At 37.9% G+C, this 14,866-nt stretch overlaps 1 long non-coding RNA gene across 1 annotated transcript in view; it reads left to right on the forward strand.

Moving 5' to 3' along the window:
* The first annotated feature begins 14,169 nt into the window (after window positions 1-14,169).
* Window positions 14,170-14,866, forward strand: part of LOC131491788 (uncharacterized) — a 138,858-nt gene continuing 138,161 nt past the window's right edge. The window contains exon 1 of the long non-coding RNA XR_009251641.1: window positions 14,170-14,315. This is a non-coding gene — a long non-coding RNA (uncharacterized LOC131491788). The remainder of the gene's footprint in view (window positions 14,316-14,866) is intronic.

A 14,866-nucleotide genomic window follows, 5' to 3' on the forward strand; every position in this document is an offset into this window, starting at 1 on the left:
TGGATAATCTTCTGATCATTGTTTGGCTTCTTTATTTTCTTAATAACCAGGATGGTGGCAGTGCATCATGTAACTAACTGGGTTTGCCTCTTTATTCCAGCAATGAGGAGGCTACTCAAGAAAGAACACAGGGACTCCTGCTCTACTCTGTGGGCTGACTTCACTCCCAATGCCATCTTGCTTTCTTAGTTTTTTTTATTTGCTCTTTGCCTTATGTTTTGTTTTGTTTAAAAAATTTTTTTAAATGTTTATTTATCATTGAGAGACAGAGAGAGACAGAGCATGAGCATGGGAGGGGCAGAGAGAGGAGGAGACACAGAATTTGAAGCAGGCTCCAGGCTCCGAGCTGTTAGCACAGAGCCCGATGCAGGGCTCAAACTCACAAACCATGAGATCATGACCTGAGCCAAAGTTGGATGCTTAACCAACTGAGCCACCCAGGTGCCCCTGCGTTATGTTTTTATTTTGGATTTATCTTCTCTTGTAACATGTTTGCATATTTCTAAGTAGCTTAAAATTTGTTTCAGAATAAATCATGGTTTGAATGAAGAATGAGCTTTCTGGGTTTAGGAACTGGTCCAGTCCATTTGGTATTACCTTGTCACTGAGAGTTCACTCATCTTGGGTCCAGTATCTGCATTTGACTGATCCATAACTAGACAGTGGATCCTGATGATTCAGACTCAGTGCTATCCATGAGATCCTGTCATTAAAAAATCCAGCCCCTTCTCTACTTTGTGCCTTTTTACACTGGCAAGCACAGAGTTAGATCATATTTATTCAGGGGTTAATAGCCCAGTTATGCTTCAGTATACTTATCCCATTTGTCTCTTCTGCCTCCTTATATATTTTACTTCTGTACTTTAAACCTATAGAAACTTTAGTTTTGATCTAAGGAGAAGAGAAGATTTAGCTTTTAGCCTGGATTATTCAGCTAATTAATTATTACAATTTAATAGTTTAGAATTTTGGAACTGAGCCCTTTTAACACTTAGTTACTCTTATATTGTTGACTTTCCCAGCATTAAAAAAAAAAAAAAATGAATGTATCTCATCTTCCCTGAGGAAGTTCTTATAGGTAGGGACCTCTTCATTTTTGAAACCCTCACAAAACTGAGACTGAGTCTTTGTACAAAGCAGGAGCTCAGCACATGTCTGCTGGATCGAATACTCTCACCTCCAAACAGGCTTGAGAAGTAAAGATGTCTAGGCACCCTACCCTAAGGAACAGAAAGCAATACTGCTAATAAATACATACATAAGATTGATAAACTTTACCAAAGACTCCACTCACTTACCAATGGCAAGGAAAGACCCACCCACTAGAGATGTCACACTAGGTTCAGGTGTAAATTCCATGTGCGATCAGAGGAGCTTTGTTAAATTTTAAGACTGAAAGGTATTTGTATGAAGAGTGTATGGATGGAGATTGTGCTTTCTTTTAATTTGGTAAATGTCATGTCTATTCAGCCTTTTGAAATTAAATTTCAGTTCTTTATATCAGTGAGAAACATCCAAAATATTGCACATATGGTGAGAATAAGAGCCAAGGCTTGTAGTCAAGGCAGACTAAGAGTTTTTGATTTGAGGTGAAAATATGATTTCTTTGGAAATCCCTTCTAATCCTCTGGTAGGTTTTCTTAATTTCCTCCAGTGACTCAAATATTTTGAGAGCATATGTAGGCCGAGTCATTGGAGCATTTAGAAATAATAACTGTACTTTGGGTATCCAGCTCATTACTGTGATATTCCTTGAGAACAAAGGACTCAGAAAAGGGATTTAAAAAAAAAAAGTGCATTTCATTCAGGTGCATTAGATCCTGACTAGGGAGCTAAAATAACCCATATTCAGGGCTCTTCAAAGTGATTATGCTCTGCATTTTCTGCAGAGTAGCTGTGATCAGGAGAAAGGGGTTAAATAATCCCACCAATGATCATCTTTTTTCCCACTTACTTTTTCTTGTACTTTCTTGTCATTATAATTGGTGCTTTCTTGCCTGTATCTATTGTTAATAAAACAGCTTCTTTCTTTTGGTGAAGGGGAAAGGTTAGATATATGGCCTCTGGATTCCTGATGATGGACAAATATTCACACATGCTGTCTACTGCTGGCAAAATAACCCAGTGAAACTGAACATCCAAGGTATGAGGCATCTGTGTTTGAACACACTGCACAGGACATGAAACTGTCAGCCACAGTCACATGGGAAATGAATTCTTCAATAAAATATAATGTTTTATACCTATGCGTAACCACTAATGGAGCAGTGGCTTTCATTAGAATGAAAAATAATTCTGAGGTAAGACTAGAGTATTAGCTGCACATGTGAAATCCATTCTCTGCTATTCATATTCAATTTTGTGTAGGAAAGAATTGAAGCCAGAAGGGTACAAAGTGCCCCAGGAGGTCATTTAAGTGGTTAATTGATACAAACAAGGACTTCAATAGTAGAATCATCCCAAACTTTGTAAAAAGAAAGTACATGGCCATGAGAAAAGATGTTTTCTGGTCATCTTGTGACAAAAGAATGGTCCTTTTTAAAGATGTATAACACATTTTTATTTTTCAATAATGATTCTAAATTCACCGGCCTTTTCTGTGACACTAGCAGCTATTTAAAATAAAAGTTTATTCTCCTTCTTCAAGGCAAAGGTGATATTTTATCAACGAGAGAGAAAATATCTGCTTTTCTTTTTTTTTTTTTTTTTTCAACATTTTTAATTTATTTTTGGGACAGAGAGAGACAGAGCATGAACGGGGGAGGGGCAGAGAGAGAGGGAGACACAGAATCGGAAACAGGCTCCAGGCTCCGAGCCATCAGCCCGGAGCCTGACGCGGGGCTCGAACTCACCGAACGCGAGATCGTGACCTGGCTGAAGTCGGACGCTTAACCGACTGCGCCACCCAGGCGCCCCGAAAATATCTGCTTTTCAAAAGACCTCTTGCTATGGAGAAACATCTTGAAAATGGGTGTTTAGAAATGATTCTATCATTATATGATTTTGTTGTTGAAAACAATGTGTCTCAACCACAAAAACCTTGACAGTTCTGTACTTCAAGATTTTCTAACTGGTATAAAAGTTTCCAGAAGAGAAAGTCAGTGGGTTTGATTAGTTAGTAAGAACTAATTGACATCAGAGATGCTGGGAATTTATATGAGCCTAATTTCAACAAAAGCCTTTGCATAATTGGTGGTTGGGATTAAAAAAATCACAATTTTTTTAAAAGTGAAAGCCAAACACTTCTTTTTAAATGTTAATTGAATTATATTAAATGTTAATGTTTAATTTATTTTTGAAGGAGAGAGACACAGAGTGTGGGCGGGGGAGGGGCAGAGAGGGAAGGAGACACAGAATCTGAAGCAGGCTCCAGGCTCTGAGCTGTCAGCACAGAGCCCAACGCAGGGCTTGAACCCACAAACCACAAGATCATGACCTGACATGAAATCAGTTGCTTAACCGAGAGCCACCCAGGCACCCTGAAAAATCGTAATGTAGAAAGTGTCTTTTTATCCATTGGGATCTGTTGTCATAAGAGTTAGGTTTTCAGCTATGCAGCCATTAAAACCAAGTATTATATGTGAACATAGGATCCAACATGAATTTTTGTGTCATAGAATTGAAGTTTCTTAAAACAATGAATAATAAATGTATATCATTCAAAAATTTTAAATATTTTATTAATAATTTTTAATAAAGAACAAAAAGGGGCGCCTGGGTGGTTCAGTCGGTTAAGCGACCGACTTTGGCTCAGGTCATGATCTCACAGCTCTTGAGTTTGAGCCCCACATCAGGCTCAGTGCTGACAACAGCTCAGAGCCTGGAGCCTGCTTTGGATTCTGTGTCTCCCTCTCTCTCTGCCCCTCCCCTGTTCATGCTCTGTCTGTCTCTCAAATATAAGTAAACATGAAAAAAAATTTTTTAAATGAAAAGATTTTAAAATTAGTCATAAATTTAAAATATTAAAATATTTAAACTCATATAAAATGTTTGAAAGATTAAAATGTTAAATTCATATAATTTATAAATATAATTGTGAATGTAATTTATAAATAAAAAATTATTTATGGAAAGTGTAGTTAAATATTTTTACTATTAGAGATATGCAATCAAAAAAAGTTGAGAGATCACTGTTCTATACATATAACTGAGTCTCAATCCCAGATTCCCAGGAAAGAGATGATTGGTTTAGTTGGGTCAGATGTCCATCTCTGATCCAATCATCTGTGGCCCAGGGAGGAAGGTGGCATAATTACATACACATCCAGAATAGCTGGGTGGTCGGGAGTCCAGTCATAACAATTACAAGATTTCGTGGGGAGGCAACATTTATTATCACATGAAATATTGTCAAATTTGTCCCCTCTCATGCATCTATCTTGCTTAATACCAGCCTGACTCTTCTCACCTTACAACATATTTTCCCAGTCATTTTTACTGATGAATATTGTAAACTTTGACGGTGAAGATGCAAACTCAATGTATATAGATTGTGAAGTGAAATTGTCACTTTTGCAACATTTAAGGATTTCATGAGGTTAAAGAAAATGATGTTGGAACATTGCTCAGATCACATACAAATGAAGTTTGGGAAAGTCAGATAAGTTAACAACTGAAGAGAAAACTAGTAAGGGTTATGACGTATGAGGTTATAGATGTTCAAAGCAAATGATATGAATAGCAAAGGTAGGTGTTGATATTGGTAAATTAATATGTCCTTAAGTATTCTGAGAAGTTATCTTCTTTATAATCTTACTACAAAAGTTGATCATGAAGTGAAGGAAATTATATAATGTTATTATACTCTTTTTGTTGGAAAAGTTATGTCTCCTAATATAAATATTTTAGTTGTTCAAACTCAAATATTTGAGTTTTTCAGACTTAGTATATAGTGTGCCAATTAGAACCTAATTAAAAAGTAAGATAAACTTATTTTCTTAAATTTTAATTTCATTTATTGAAGATAAAGCCCTAATCCAATGTTTCCCCCTGCTTATTTACTATGGGATTTTGTTTCTTATTTGAGGATCTGATGCTCAGTTTACTGGCTATAGGGCTGACCTCCTGAGAGCTGTGGGTGGGAAGTAGTGTTTTGTACCTACCCCTTTGCACCTTCTTTAGCTAATTGCTAATCATTTGCCAATTCATACCTAATCCATCTTGAACCCTAATCCTTCACAGTCTTTCTGGGGGTCTGATTTGTTGATGTGAAAAATTAATTTGAGCCAAGCTGTTTATAAAAGACAACAACTCAAAAATTGCTCTTTTCTGAAAATAACTTTGTTCAAATAGTAGCCCTCAGTACCTAAAACCAAGAGGTGAAATAGGAGAGGTTTGGGGATTATAAACAGGGGAGCCTTTTCTGCCTCCTGTTGCCCTTTGCATAAAGACAGTTCCGCTGTCTCTTTATCTCTGCACTGTCAACTCCAATACCTTTGTGTGCCGCTAGGGTGGGATCTTTGCACACTCATGCCCACATTGACATTTTGGCCCTAACCATCCCAGAGACTAGGAATGGCAAATAGATTTCATCTCATGCGTCAGCTCCAATCCATTGAGAGTGACTCCTGGAGAGCTACAATGAAAAGTTTTCTGGGATCATGTCTGGTTCAGCAGGAAAGACTGTATCGATTAATTAATGATGTCTGCCCTGGTCACTGGAGGTGGGGTGATAGCATACACACCCATTCTTCCTAACTTTGTCCTAGATTGTACCATGGCAGTGAATATTTCTGCACCATGTCACAGAGGTCATTTGTTACCATTTAGTTCTTTAGTATTTACCAAGGCTCAGGGTTTACCATTAAGTTCTCATGACCTCCAGCAGGTCCTAGTGTGCATCTTGTGTATATGCCTATGACTGTGCATATAAGACTAGTATCACCATCTTGATGTACACAGAATGGCCCATTTTTTCTACTTATGCTAAATACAGTTGATTTCATTAAAGGGAGTCTTCCTTTCATTAGAGAGCACCAAAGTATGAAATTGTCAAGTATCATGCTCTAGATACAACGAATATTTCAGATTTGGTTGTTCATCCTTTAAAACATACCCAGAGTAGACATTTCTATGCAACTCAAGCTTATGGAAGACATTATCATTTTTTTACCCTGTCACTTCCAACATGATGAGCTTTTATACCTTCTGTACTGTCAGAGGAATTTGAGCAGCTTACAGAGTTAGAAGCTTCAGGAACAATTCTGTTAGGAAAAAAAAAAAAACAAACCTGGGGGGAAACAGTAAGGGCTATAGACCCTTATTTTAGCCAACACACACAAGAACATTAGGAAGTAAATTTTTGCTGTTGGTTTTATTGGACTCTAGTTAGCTTCACCCCTGAGCTCCAAGGTCCCTATGGAATGAGGTGTGCCTCATCAACATGTAATCTTTTTAAAGCCTGCACTCTCCTGGGACAGTCTCAGAACACTATTGTGGTTAAAATAATAAAGTCCATCATTTAAAAATAATTTCCAAAGGTCTCAGCCCTTCTCTTGACTTTCTTGAACTCTGAAAGGGGAGATAAGGAGACCATAGTAATATATCTTTAACATCTCCTTTTCTCTTCCATCCATTTCCCTTATTCTGAAGCAGCTCCCCTATCTCCTTTACCTCACCCTCCCACCAACAGCCCTGCACTCACCCCACCAGTTCTTGCCCTTCTGCATCCTCACCAGCACCTTTCCTCTGCATTACAAGGTCCAAAAGAGCTTATTTATTTATTTATTTATTTATTTATTTATTTATTTATTTATAATTTTTTATTTTAACGTTTATTTATATTTGAGACAGACAAAGACAGAGCATGAATGGGGGAGGGTCAGAGAGAATCTGAAACAGACAGAATCTGAAACAGGATCTGGGCCCTGAGCTGTCAGCACAGAGCCCGATGCGGGGCTCAACTCACGGACCTCGAGATCATGACCCGAGCTGAAGTTGGACGCTTAACTGACTGAGCCACCCAGGTGCCCCGAAAAGAGCTTATTTAGCCAAGCAGGACTGGAAGGTGAGGTGAGAAGGGTCAAGACAGAATTCTCTTAAGCATCAGAGGAAGAGAAAGGTTGGGAACCAACATACATGAACTATTTCCCTCTTATCATGTACTTAATGTACATTCCTTAGAAATTCACTGTCAGGTTGTCAAATCCTGGATGATGGGAAAGAAGGCTTGGATGACACCTTTCACACTGAGCACTCTATAGTCTTTCATACCTCTCACCTGGGTCTGCCTTTGGGATGCCATTGTTTCCTGCTACGTCTCTGAGGGTTAAGAGATACTGTTCTGCGTACCCACCAGTCTGCTCCTGAGATGATGGCCTGTTCCCCATTGGCATTGAGGGATGTCCCCTCTAGATGGCACCTTTTGAAACAGCTGTTCTTTCCTTTCTACTCCTCTATGTCCTCTTCCAAAGTGGGTCTTGAGTTGCACATTCATTTGGTAATTTAGCTCCAGAGTCTATTTTATTACAGTGTGAGGCAATTTGGGGGTACACAAGGGGGTAAATTACAGCTATAGAACCTTACTAAGTAGTCCATCACTTTTACAGTCTCTCCTTTGTGTCATTCCTAGAGCTGCCTTTAAGCCCAACCCTGACCTCACTTTACATGCAGCCTCTCAGGTGGATTTTAATGTTTTCTCTTCTATCTTCATTTCTACCTTCTTGACTGAGTCTTCCTTTTATTAGTCTTCCCAGGAGAATTTCCCTTTGCATGCTTTTCCTTGATCTCAAATCTTTTCTTTCTTTTTAAAAACAAAACATTTCCTCATTATATATGGAAGTCAAAGATGCATGCTCACGGGGCGCCTGGGTGGCGCAGTCGGTTAAGCGTCCGACTTCAGCCAGGTCACGATCTCGCGGTCCGTGAGTTCGAGCCCCGCGTCAGGCTCTGGGCTGATGGCTCGGAGCCTGGAGCCTGTTTCCGATTCTGTGTCTCCCTCTCTCTCTGCCCCTCCCCCGTTCGTGCTCTGTCTCTCTCTGTCCCAAAAATAAATAAAAAAAAAAAAAAAAAAAAAAAAAAAAAGATGCATGCTCACCATGGAAATTAGGAAAATACAGAAAAGTGCAAAGATAAACCATCCACTGTCATAGAAATAACCATAAAGTTTGGTGAATTTACTTTCCTTTTATGTAATTGCAAATAAGCTGAATATTCAGATCTGTATTCTTTTTCCTTATCTTTTCTTCTGATTTAGTCTATAACAACCCCTAGCAAAGTCATGATGTTGTTACTGCTTTGTTATTTGTGTGTGCATGTTTGTGTATGTACATACATGCCCACATGCACACACACACATACACACACACATACCATAACTGATGTCTTTGGGTCAGGTGCTGAACTCTGGGACACTCTACAACCTGACACACAACATTACGTTTTGGCCTCCTTTTACTAGACAGTTATTTTGTTCTTACCTGTTCTGCCCCCCTTCTCAACCTTTATAGATATATGTGGATTCTGGTTGATTAAAGGAATTATTATATGAAAGCCAACTTGATATTGGCTAACAGATAATAAGAGGGTGGTCCACTTTTCAATAATTGTGTATGGATCCACTTCCTGTGTATTTGGAATTTCAGTCTCTACTCTCCTCCGTCTTAGCTCAGTTGCTTATTCCTGAGTGCCTGCAGCCTCTATCAATTGCTAGGAAACAAGGTCTGAGCACCCAAGGAGAGTTTCCCGTTATTCTTTTGTCAAATGATGGCAAGGAGATTTGATAAAAGCTGAATGAATTTTTAGTCTAGGATGTTCTGTTCTTAAGCTATAATTGCTGTTTTCCATTTAACTCTCAAAGTGATTCTGTCAAACAAAAGAAACTTTAGTCTTCATGTGTGTATTATTATTATTTCCTAAAAAATTCTCCTTTAAATGTATGATTAAAAAAAGATCTCTGCATCATTAAAGGTGATTTTCTTTTGTCTTGGAACTGGTTTTATATGAATGTCAGGGGAAAGAGGCACTTTAAAAGTGAGCCATGTGGAATGTGCTTATTCCACAAAGTGAGATACATTTGATTGCAATAAATATAAAAACCATGAAATAAACAATTAAAAATAATTTTAGAATTTAAGAATGCTGAATCAAACTCTTGGTTATTAAGGTTTATTACCTAAATGATGTCCATTTGATCTTCAAAATTTTAAATCACTGAGGTTAGCATAAGAGAGTAAGGATTAAATGGTATTTGGAGGGATTTAAGTTAGACATTAGAAGCTTTGCAGAATTCAGAGAAACCAGTATCCATGGTCACAGATGAGAGGAGCCTTATCTTGGGATCTGTTAATAAGTGAGTAGTCTGTCTCCTTGTTTTACCCTTTAAGGAATCAACATTATAATTCAGGGACGTATCTTTCTAATCAATTATGTGCCCTGCAGGGGACTATGATTCTTGGTTTTGAGTAGTTTAATCTGGTGAGAGATGTTATAAGATGAATGGAAAATAAATATGGTTTCATGAGTTACATTTTTCCTGCTGTCATATATACTCCAATGAGCTAAATTGCCTCCACGTATTCAAGTGGAAAAATCAGGTTCAACATGTACTACACCGAATAGCCATAGGGTATTTATTGTCTATCATATTTTCTTCCTTTGCACAAGAGAAGCAACTTGAAGTTACTGATGGATATATGCTAGAGGTCCCCATAGATCATGGATATCCCAGGGCAACAATGCATGAACTGGAATGAGAATCAGGTAGAAGGGTTGGAATGAAACTTGCTTCTATTCATTCCTTGCTTTATTGGTATTCACTGGTGTTGGTCCGTGAGGGTATAGCTCTCTTTTTTGCCCATGTCAGAATTGGAAAGATGTAAGCTGCTCTCAAGCCTAAAAGTGTGCTGCCGAAAGTGGGTAAGGAAGCAGAATATCAGCAGGTCAGAAGGTGACTGAGTTCTGTGAGGATAGGGCCCAGGTAGGCCTTGTTCTTTGCTGTACCCCAAGTACCTAGCCTAGTTCTGTCACAGCACCGGCACTCAGTAAGTACAGTTGACCCCTTGAACAATGTGAGGGTTAGGGGCGCCAACCCTCCCCCTAGCTGAAAACCTGTGTATAACTTTTGACTTGCCCAAAACTTAACTACTAATAGCCTACTATTGACTGAAAGCCTTACCCATAACATGAAGAGTTGATCAACACATATTTTAACACATATTATATATATATATATATATATATAGTATATATATAAAACACAAAATATATATAAAACACATTATATATAATTATAAAAATTATATATAGTTATATATAAATATAAATATATATTTAATTATAAATATATTTAATATAATAAATTTATAGAAATAAATTCTATTTAATAAATTATATTTAATAATATATAAATATATATATATAATTAGATATATATTTATATATATAATTATATATATAAATAATATATAATATAATTATATATAATGTGTTTTATATATATTATGTGTTTTATATATATATACACATTATATATATATGCTTATAGTAAAGAAAGCTAGAGAAGAAAAAGTTATTAAGAAAATTGTAAGGTGGGGCGCCTGAGTGGCTCAGTCGGTTAAGCGTCCAACTTTGGCTCAGGTCACGATCTCGCAGTCCGCGGGTTCGAGCCCCGCGTCGGGCTCTGGGCTGATGGCTCAGAGCCTGGAGCCTGCTTCCGATTCTGTGTTTCCCTCTCTCTCTGCCCCTCCCCTGTTCGTGCTGTGTCTCTCTCTGTCTGAAAAATAAATAAACGTTAAAAAAAATTTTTTTTTAAAGAAAATTGTAAGGAGAATATACACTTACAATACTGTACTGTATGTATAAAAAAAAATCTGCATGTAAGTGGACCTGTTCAAACCTGTGTTGTTTCAAGGGTCAAGTTTACTATTGAATGACTAAAAGTGTTGATCACTCCATGACCAAACTTATCCCCTTCCTTGAGTGTCCTTGCTGAATCTCTATGTAGAACCTTTAGAGATCTCTATATTAGAGCATTCAGTCTTTGCCTGGCCGACCAGAGGTGTGGCTCTACTGACTGGCTTTGGGAATACAGACAGGGGACATCTGCAGATGGTTTTAGAGGAAGCCAGGGTCAAGAACCAATCTGATTTCACTACCAATCTGAAGGGCCTGGGTGAGAGGAAACTCAGGTTGGAGGCACAGAGATGGAGCAGTGGACTAAGATTGACTAGGAGACAACCCTGGACAGACTCTTGAAGTGGTAGATGGACAGGGGGCTTTCATGAGGCAAATTCATCCTCATCCAGGATACTCAGATTCTGAGGACATAGAGTATGTTTGGGTTGAAGCTTTTTACTCATGACTTCTTGATGTGCTCATCCCTGCCCCAATCCTCTCAGGAATTTGCTTTATTTCCTGCCTCAGGCAACAAGACCCAGGGAGTCCCCCAGGAATCCAAATAAGGTTCAGACTTTCCTTTCCCAAGCAGAGCAGCAAATTCTAGAATTGACTATGGCTTCAGCAGGTACCATCAAAATGTTGCTTCAGTAATTCTAGCTCCCCAGGACTCCCAGAAGGCTTGGGATTGAAGCCAACAGTCACAGGCTGAGCCCTCCAGGAAGCAGGTTTGTTGTTATTACTAACTCTTGGGATTCATAAGCTGATCCCCACAGCTTTTCCCCTTGATGGCTTCTGAGGGCATTGGGGTAAAGACTTCATGCTAGATAGTCTTACCTTAGGCTCCGTGAAGGCAGCACTCACAGAGCCTTTGAGCTTTTAAAGAATTGCCATTTTTGATGCCAAGTGTATCACTTGAATACAAGGAGTTTAACAGAATTAGCAGCAGTCTTCTTTGTCTGATGCAAGATGGTTTTTAACCTACAATATTTTTAGGATCCTGCCAGTGTATCCTCAGGCTCCTTGAGGCAATTAAACCAGGCCCATGGCAATATGCAGACTGCCTTGCCTACTTCGCCAGAGTTTGAGTTTTTTAAGAGCACTTTCTCATCCTGTCTGGAAGAGATGGGGTGCAGAGAGAGAAAGCTTTCAGTGGGGGTCCTTTTGAATTTTTAGTTACATACTATCTTTGGCTATAGGCCACGTTGGCAATGTTGTGACAGAGCCCAAGTACTCCCCAGCAACTTCATTTTCATCCAAACCAGCAAGGTTCAACTCAGTGGGCAAATCCAGTAACTAGAAGAAACTACATAAACTGTTAAGCCACAGGGAGCAATCTTACTAAAAGGTATCTTGTTGACCCACATGGAGAAATTTTGGCAATGGAAGACTCAGGACCTTTTTAAGCTTTTCGTAGAACCTCCTAGAGACTTCATCACTTATGCCAAACATATTAAAATGTACCCACATCTCAATTAAATGTAAAAATTTCCATAAAGTATTGAAAGGATTTTTATAATTTTGCTTTTGAAATTATTTGCTTATGAATGACTTATTAAATTTACAGTTGACTATGTCTTATCACTCATTGTGCCTACTCAGAAATTCTTGTAAAACAAGAGAATCTAATCCACAATTTATTTGCATATGTAATGAAATTTTTTATGAATTATAAATTTAACAACAAAGTTGACATAATGTTACATTTTGTAGGCAGTTAATTAAATGCTTATTAATTTCAGTTTGCTTTTCTGTAGCTTGGAGCCAATTCATTTTTTATTTTTTTTGTTATTTTGTTTTTATTTTTTACAGGCCCGTGGAAAGCTGTGGGCCTCAGGCACAGGACCTTTTGGTTCAACGGATAAAGTAGCCCTGAGGGAATGATTCTAACGTTTGGCTCAGAAATAAAGTTTTAAGGGTACAGGATTGTTGTTTCAAAGGTTAGCTCTGTCATGTCAAAGAGGAATAAGACAAATTCTGTGGTACTCCATAGGATGGGAGTGAATAAATCTTCACAACAGCACATCAAAGAGGCTGTCCTAGGAGATATGGGACCTGGAAGTGTTCAGCATGAGCTGGAAGATCTTTTCGTAGAGGCTGTGAGGATGGAGAGGGTCAAGGGGTTAGGGTCAGAGGATTTGACTTTAAGTCCCTGTGCCAGTCATTACCTGTGTGACTTTGAGCAAGTCACTTAATCTCTTTGTATTTTTGTTTCTTCATCTGTAAAAAGGAATAATATTTATTTCATCTGTTATTGTCCCTCACCTATTAAGTGGAGATGTATTCCTGCTTCACTTATCACAAAGTTTTGCTGAAGATCAAAATGAGATAATTTCAAACTTTTAGACAAGGTTATAAATTCTATACAAATGTTAAGCTTCATTCAAATGTTAGTTAGAATTATAAATCCAATTCTAGGATACAAATGGAACACCTAGTAGGATGGGAAGGAATCTTCAAAATGAGTCATTTAAAATTTGTTATTGCTACTGACAATAATCTTAGCATAAAAGTAGAAGAAGGGGTTCATGGGTGGCTCAGTTGGTTAAACATCTGACTACTCTTGATTTCTGCTCAAGTAATGAAAATGCTAAAGAAAAATGCCAGGAACAGATTGCCAAGAGACGGAGGCTGTCTTCTCTGAGAATTTGTACCTGCAAGTTTGCATCTAGTGAAAAAATGAGATTTTTCTAAGAGTAACAAATAAGATCAGACATCAAAAAACAAAACAAAACTTAAAACACATTGGAGAACCCAGTCCTACTTATATACAGTAAGTCAAAGCTCTATAAAGGTAACCTAATATGCACTTTGAGTTTTAGAAATGAAAAGATTAGAATTAACAGGATTAGAGCTAAAAGATACTGGACATTGAGTCCCAAACTCTTATTTTATGCATAGAAAGATGATGTATAAAGTAATTGAGTGACTTGCAAAATGATTTCAACTTATTTAATACCCTGCCTGGTTTCATAAAGAATTTCAAGTGGATTATAAGAATAGGTACAATGAAATAGGAAAATCTAAAGTACAACCAATGCCGTGACCATGGAAAATAAGATGAAGTATAATGACCAAAGGAAAGGGAAAATGGACTTATGGTGGTAATATATAACTTTCATAGAGTTATTAAAAATTAACAATAAGTTTGGCTGAGTTTGCTTGTTAGCCAAAGCAAAACTGGAAATCAAGCCAGTGATGGAACCAGCATCAGAACCCCACCTTAGACCGGTTTGTTTTTTGTTCCATTTAAAAATTGTTTTTTATTGAATTTATTTCTTTAGGTTTTAAAATATTTTTTGTTTGGCATTCTCTTTCTTCTCTCCATTGGTTCAGTCTGTGGGGATGGCCTTTGTGAGGAGAGTGAGATCTGCTCCATGTGTCTAGCTGACTATAGGAAATGTCTACTTCCTGTAGATGCCTGGATGATGATTACCCTTCTAATCTGCTTGGTCTCTACTGCCTCTGCCTTGACCATTCTGGTAAGAATCAACCAACATCTCATGACAAGTTTTCCTTGGTTATTTGTTCTTTATGTCTATTATTCTCTGTCAGGATTTGATATCTATCTTCTCAGAGTTCCCTATTGTCAAGAGTCTTTGAAGTTATATAATCCATCCCCATTACCTAAAAATGAGGAAACTGAGATCCAGGTATGTTAAGTGTCTTGCCCAAGGCCACATAGCAGCAACTAACCTTTACTGACTGTCTACATATGTCTTATTTCTCACAGCAAACCCTGATAAGTAACTATGATCCTTTTTTACGGATGAAGAAAATGAAGCACAAAAGGTGAAGTGCTTTGCCCAAGGTCACAAGAGTAATCAAGGGAGCTAGGATTTGAACCCAGTCTGTCTAGTTTCCAAGTTTATTTCTTTGTACAACCTCCCACCCAGGGTTGCCTCTTAAGATGATGACAGAGCTTGCATTGAATCCAGTTCTCTGTGAGTCTCATGCTCTTTCTGTCACATTTTAGAGAAGACAGTATTGGACCTTAAATTCCCCTTAGGCTGAAGAGGTGTGCAAGACTAGT

This window comes from Neofelis nebulosa, chromosome 12 (genome assembly GCF_028018385.1).
Source record: "Neofelis nebulosa isolate mNeoNeb1 chromosome 12, mNeoNeb1.pri, whole genome shotgun sequence".
Classification (NCBI taxonomy): Eukaryota; Metazoa; Chordata; class Mammalia; order Carnivora; family Felidae; genus Neofelis; species Neofelis nebulosa.